Below are 6,998 nucleotides of genomic sequence, written 5' to 3'. Positions count from 1 at the left end.
TCGTGTAACACTGGGGGCGTCGTTTAGAGTTACTTGTTAAACTCTTTTTATTTTGGATGGATTTTTATGTTGATGTTTTAAGTCTGTGACTTGGCTGTTTGTTATTCAGATGTTAAAGATAATTCCGCTGTGTTAAACATGATGATCTGAATAAATTTGATTGACGTTCTCTTTTATGGCATGACATGAGTATTATTGTTTAATTATTTGGAAGTTGTAATGCCCTTATTCATGTTTACTCTGATTATTGTTTATTATTTATGCGGGGTATTAGAAGGGTGTTACAATAGTGGTATCAGAGCATAGTCGGTCGTTTGAGTCAGAGTCTTAGTGTCGGTTGACCCCTCGTATGCGATTAGTGTAAGATTGACACTGTCGATACTTCTTGTTCTAATAAATATTGTTTGATATTTAGCAGAACAATGGCCGGAAGAGGAGGAAGGAACGACGATGCGATTGCTGAGGCTCTCGGTATGATTGCTGGTGTGTTGGGAGGGAATGCCAATGGAGCTGGAATTGGTGCTGACAGGCAGCTGAATAGTTTTCAGAGGAACAACCCTCCGTTGTTCAAAGGCACTCACGATCCCGAAGGCGCCCAGAAGTGGCTAAAGGAAATTGAAAGGATCTTCCGGGTGATTGATAGTGACGAAAATCCGAAGGTGAGATATGGGACTCACATGCTGTCTGAAGAAGCTGATGATTGGTGGATGGCTAGTAGGGACGAACTACAAGCTGCAGGTGTTGCAATCACTTGGGCTGTGTTCAAGAGAGAATTCTTGCGGAGGTACTTTCCTGAGGATGTTAGAGGCAGGAAAGAGATTGAATTTTTGGAGCTGACACAAGGTAACATGACTGTGCCGGAGTATGCGTCCAAGTTTGTTGAGCTGGCAAAGTATTATGTCCACTACAATAATGATGAGGCTAGTGAATTCTCGAAGTGTGTTAAGTTTGAAAACGGTCTCCGTGATGAGATTAAACAGGGTATCAGATACCAGAGGATTCACAGGTTTGTCGATTTGGTTGACTGCAGCCGAATCTTTGAAGAGGACAATATTAAACTGAAGTCGTCACACTCTCGCGAGTTAGTCGACAGGAAAGGGAAAAATCATATGGATCGTGGTAAGCCATATGGTAAGGGTAACCAGAAAGCTGGAGGCTGGAAGAAGCCTAGTGGGGGAGACTCTAGTGCCCCTATTAAGTGCTTCAAGTGTGGAGAACCTGGACATCGCATTCACGAGTGCAAAAGTGAGGAAAAGAAGTGCTATAGATGTGGAAAGGCAGGTCACATTGCTATTGAGTGCAAAGGGAACACTCTAACTTGTTTCAACTGCGGGGAAGAAGGTCATATTAGTCCTAAGTGTCCTAAGCCGAGGAAGAATCAAGCTGGTGGTAAGGTGTTCGCCTTATCTGGTTCAGAGACTACTCCAGAGGATCGCTTGATTAAAGGTACATGTTTTATCCATGGCACTCCTTTAATTGCAATAATAGATACTGGAGCAACTCACTCGTTTATTTCATTGGATTGTGCTAAACGACTGAATTTGGAAATATCTGATATTAATGGAAGTATGATCATTGACACTCCTGCGTCGGGTTCAGTGACTACTTCGTTTGCTTGTTTGAACTGTCCAATTGATATTTTTGGTAGAGAATTCGGAATGGACTTAGTGTGCCTTCTGTTGGAACAACTGGATGTTATCCTGGGCATGAATTGGTTGCAATTTAACCGGGTTCATATCAACTGTTTCACGAAAACGGTTATTTTTCCTGAAGATGTCATTGTTGAGGACTTAGAGATGATGGCTAGACAAGTGGATAAAGCAATGAAGGACGGGGCTGCCGTGTTTATGTTGATTGCGTCCATGCAAGTGAAAAAGAAAGCGGTGAGTAGTGACTTACCGGTCGTATGTGAATTTCCGGAAGTTTTCCCAGAAGATGTAAGAGAATTACCGCCAGAGAGGGAGGTGGATTTTGCTATTGAATTAATTCCTGGAACTAGTCCTGTGTCGATGGCACCTTATCGTATGTCGGCATCGGAATTGACTGAGTTGAAGAGTCAATTGGAAGAGTTACTTGAGAAGAAATTTATTCGTCCTAGTGTCTCACCGTGGGGTGCACCGGTGTTACTAGTGAAGAAGAAAGAAGGTTCAATGAGGTTGTGTGTGGATTATAGACAACTGAACAAGGTTACTATCAAGAATCGGTATCCCTTGCCGAGGATTGATGATTTGATGGATCAACTGGTTGGAGCGTGTGTGTTCAGCAAAATTGACTTGAGGTCGGGATATCATCAGATTCGGGTGAAGATGGACGATATTCAGAAAACGGCATTTAGAACGAGGTATGGTCATTACGAATATACAGTGATGCCATTTGGAATAACCAATGCGCCGGGGGTTTTCATGGAGTATATGAATAGGATCTTCCATCCTTATCTGGATCAGTTCGTAGTAGTATTTATTGATGATATTTTAATATATTCTAAGAATGAAGAAGAGCATGCAGATCATCTTAGAGTGGTATTGGAACTATTGAAGGAAAAGAAACTTTATGCAAAACTGTCAAAGTGTGAGTTCTGGTTAAATGAAGTGAGCTTTCTTGGGCATGTAATTTCCAAGGATGGTATTGTCGTTGACCCAACGAAAGTAGAAGCAGTGTCTCAGTGGGAAGCTCCGAAGTCAGTTTCCGAAATCCGTAGTTTCCTTGGTCTTGCGGGTTACTATAGAAAGTTCATTGAAGGTTTTTCAAAGTTAGCGTTGCCGTTAACTAAGTTGACTAGGAAGGGTCAAGCTTTCGTCTGGGATTCGAAATGTGAAGAAGGATTCCAAGAGTTGAAGAAGAGGTTGACTAGTGCGCCGATCTTGATTTTGCCGAATCCGGCGGAATCTTTTGTTGTTTATTGTGATGCTTCGTTGTCGGGATTAGGAGGTGTACTAATGCAGAATCAACAGGTAGTCGCTTATGCGTCGAGACAACTCAAAGTGCATGAGAGAAACTATCCGACTCATGACTTCGAGTTGGCAGCAGTGGTATTTGTGTTGAAATTGTGGAGGCATTACCTATATGGTTCAAGGTTTGAAGTATTTAGTGATCACAAGAGTTTGAAGTATCTCTTTGACCAAAAAGAGCTGAATTTGAGACAAAGAAGATGGTTAGAATTTCTCAAGGATTATGATTTTGAACTGAATTATCATCCGGGTAAAGCAAATGTTGTTGCCGATGCATTGAGTAGGAAGTCCTTGCATATGTCTATGCTTATGGTGAGAGAATTGGATTTAATTGAGCAATTTCGAGATTTGAGTTTAGTATGTGAAGACACTCCTACCAGTGTTAAATTGGGTATGCTGAAGCTGACTAGTGGTATTCTTGAGGAAATCCGAGAGGGTCAGAAGACTGATGTAGAGTTGGTTGATAAGTTGACTCTGATTAACCAAGATAAAGGAGGTGAATTCAGAATCGACGAGAATGGTATAATGAGGTTTGGTAACCATGTTTGTGTTCCTGACATTGCCGAATTGAGGAAGAGTATTCTTGAAGAAGGACATCGTAGCGGATTGAGTATTCATCCTGGTGCTACCAAGATGTATCATGACCTAAAGAAGCTGTTTTGGTGGCCTGGAATGAAAAGGGAAATAGCTGAATTTGTATATGCTTGTTTGACTTGCCAGAAGTCGAAGATTGAGCATCAGAAACCGTATGGAGCTATGCAACCGTTATTTATTCCGGAATGGAAATGGGATAGTATATCTATGGATTTTGTTTCAGGTTTGCCGAGGACGGTGAAGAATTGTGAAGCTATTTGGGTTATTGTGGACAGGTTGACAAAGTCTGCTCACTTTATACCAATGAGAATGGATTACCCAATGGAGAAGCTGGCTCAATTGTATATCGAAAAGATAGTGAGTTTACATGGTATTCCCTCGAGTATCGTGTCAGATAGAGATCCAAGGTTTACATCCAGATTCTGGGAGGGTTTGCAGAAGGCTTTGGGTACTAAGCTGAGATTGAGTTCTGCTTATCATCCACATACGGATGGACAGACAGAAAGAACTATTCAATCACTAGAAGATTTGTTGCGTGCTTGTGTGTTGGAAAAGGGCGGTGCTTGGGATAGTTATCTATCCTTGATCGAATTTACTTACAATAATAGTTTTCACTCGAGTATTGGTATGGCTCCGTTTGAAGCTTTGTATTGTCGGAGGTGTAGAACGCCTTTATGTTGGTACGAATCTGGCGAAGGTGCTGTGATTGGGCCGGAAATTGTTCAGGAGACAACAGAAAGGACTAAGATGATTCAGGAGAAGATGAAGACTTCTCAGAGTCGTCAGAAGAGTTATCATGATAAAAGAAGAAGGACACTTGAATTTCAAGAAGGAGATCATGTGTTCTTGAGGGTGACTCCTACAACTGGTGTTGGTAGAGCACTGAAGTCAAGGAAGTTGACTCCGCGTTTTATTGGTGTGTTTCAAATTACGGAGAGGGTTGGAGAAGTGGCGTATCGCATTGCGTTGCCACCGACACTTTCGAATCTGCATGATGTATTCCATGTATCGCAGTTGAGGAAATACATTGCTGATCCATCTCATGTGATCCAAGTCGATGATGTATAGGTAAAGGATAATCTGACAGTTGAAACTTTGCCTATGAGGATTGAAGATCGGAAGGTGAAACAATTGCGTGGCAAGGAGATAGCATTAGTCAGAGTAGCTTGGGGAGGACCAGCCGGTGGAAATGTTACGTGGGAATTGGAGAGCCAAATGAAGGACTCCTACCCGGAACTCTTTGCCTAAGGTATGTTTTCGAGGACGAAAACTTTTCTAGTGGGCGAGAGTTGTAACACCCCATAAAATTCTTTATTTAATTTAATTAATTTTTGGATTAAATATTAGAATTATTTGAGTTAACTGAGAAAAATGGGAATAATGAGACTGATGGGCCAGTGTCGCTTTTAGTAAAGAGGGGGGTGTATTGGTAGGCCCTATTACTAATTAAAATAGTTTTATTTTATTTTCCACAAAATAGAGGAATTGTGGGAAAGAGGAATAGAACTTAGGAGAAGAGAAGAGTCTGAACGTGAAAAGAGAAGAGGAGCGGAGAAGTGCGACCCGAGGAAGAGCGAAGAATCAACCTTCAGGTAAGGGGGACTCTTCCGTTTATCTTCTATTATGGGATTATAGGTAGTATGATAGAATTTGATCGTGTTATTCGTATCAATTGGGTTGTGCTTAGGTTATAGAAGTGTTAGGTTTTGGGAGGATTGGTGCATAATGATTATATTGATCATGTATTGGTGATAATTGGATGGTTGAATGTATCATAAATGTGTTATAATATGTGTTTGTTTCACTGTATACAAATCTGGTTGGAATGGGATTGGTTTGGTCATGAATTGGTGAAGGAAAGGCAAAATCGCATGCTGTTTTCTGCGATTCGGAGTTCTGGAAATCGCCAGTTGGCGCCGCGTCCAGGAGTTGGCGCCGCGAACTGCTTGGCAGAAAGCCAGGAAGTTGTGTTGTATTCAGTACGCGCCGCGAACCTTTGGTTGCGCCGCGAAGGCGTAGTTCCTATTCGTTCCGCGCCGCGAACTGTGTGTGGCGCCGCGTGCTGTTGGCGATAGGCCGTTTTGAAAAGTTTAAAAATGTGTAACTTTTAAACCGTAAACCGGATTTTGGTGCCGTTTCGAGTACAGTGATGCTAATCAAATAATTTATATACTCAAATGGTGTTTTGAGTTGTGGCTTGAATTATATTTAAAACACCCGATCTTATTTGTTTGTGGTGGGATATGTTTATAGGTACACTAATGAATGTCTTACCTGTATGATGTTGTGGTTATAACTGGTGTTTATTATACATGTATTGTTGGTATGAAATATGTGTTTTATTAATGATTATGACATTGATCGATGTATGTGGGTGATGAGCATGTTATGGTTGATGCATGCATTCATAATCATTATGTGGCTGGTCCTTGACGATGGTGGATCAGTGGTAGCTAATTCCCATTGTGTGGAATTAGTGAGTGGGTGTTACCGTATCCTTGACGATGGTGGGTCGGTGAGTTGGGTTATCCCAGATTTTGGTACCACATGCATGTAGTTGCATTGCATTAGGCTGTTTTGCTATTATAACATGAATGGAAGATTGTCCAATGTTATAATATGTGTTAATTTGGTTGTTTGCTCACTGATTGTATGGTTTGAATCTGATCATAACTGTGATTGGGTGAATGGCATGTGAAATGATATTTTATTATCTATATCTTATAACATTAGTTAAATGTGAATGAGACTCACCCTTACTGTTGTTATTTTTCAGATTGAGGAGTAGCTCTCGTACTTGGTGAGGATTAGCTCGTCAAGTAGTTCGTTAGAGTCAGTTGGGTCCGTGTCATGCTCTGGTCGTGTAACACTGGGGGCGTCGTTTAGAGTTACTTGTTAAACTCTTTTTATTTTGGATGGATTTTTATATTGATGTTTTAAGTCTGTGACTTGGCTGTTTGTTATTCAGATGTTAAAGATAATTCTGTTGTGTTAAACATGATGATCTGAATAAATTTGGTTGACGTTCTCTTTTATGGCATGACATGAGTATTATTGTTTAATTATTTGGAAGTTGTAATGCCCTTATTCATGTTTACTCTGATTATTGTTTATTATTTATGCGGGGTATTAGAAGGGTGTTACAAGCTTCGCCTGAACCCCAACAAGTGCACCTTTGGTGTCTACTCAGGAAAACTCCTTGGTTTCATTGTCAGCAAACGAGGAATTGAAGTAGATTCAGACAAAGTCACGGAAATTCAAGAAATGCCTTCACCCAGAACCGAGAAATAAGTTAGAGGATTTCTTGGACGTCTGAATTACATCTCGAGATTTATATATCTCATGACTGCAACTTGTGCTCCAATTTTCAAACTTCTACGGAAAAATCAAAGTTGCGTCTGGACAGATGATTGTCAGAAAGCGTTCGACAGCATTAAAGAATATCTGCTCGAATCA

Source organism: Vicia villosa, linkage group LG6, assembly GCF_029867415.1.
Source record: "Vicia villosa cultivar HV-30 ecotype Madison, WI linkage group LG6, Vvil1.0, whole genome shotgun sequence".
NCBI lineage: Eukaryota > Viridiplantae > Streptophyta > Magnoliopsida > Fabales > Fabaceae > Vicia > Vicia villosa.
Note: the sequence above shows the minus strand (reverse complement) of the source record.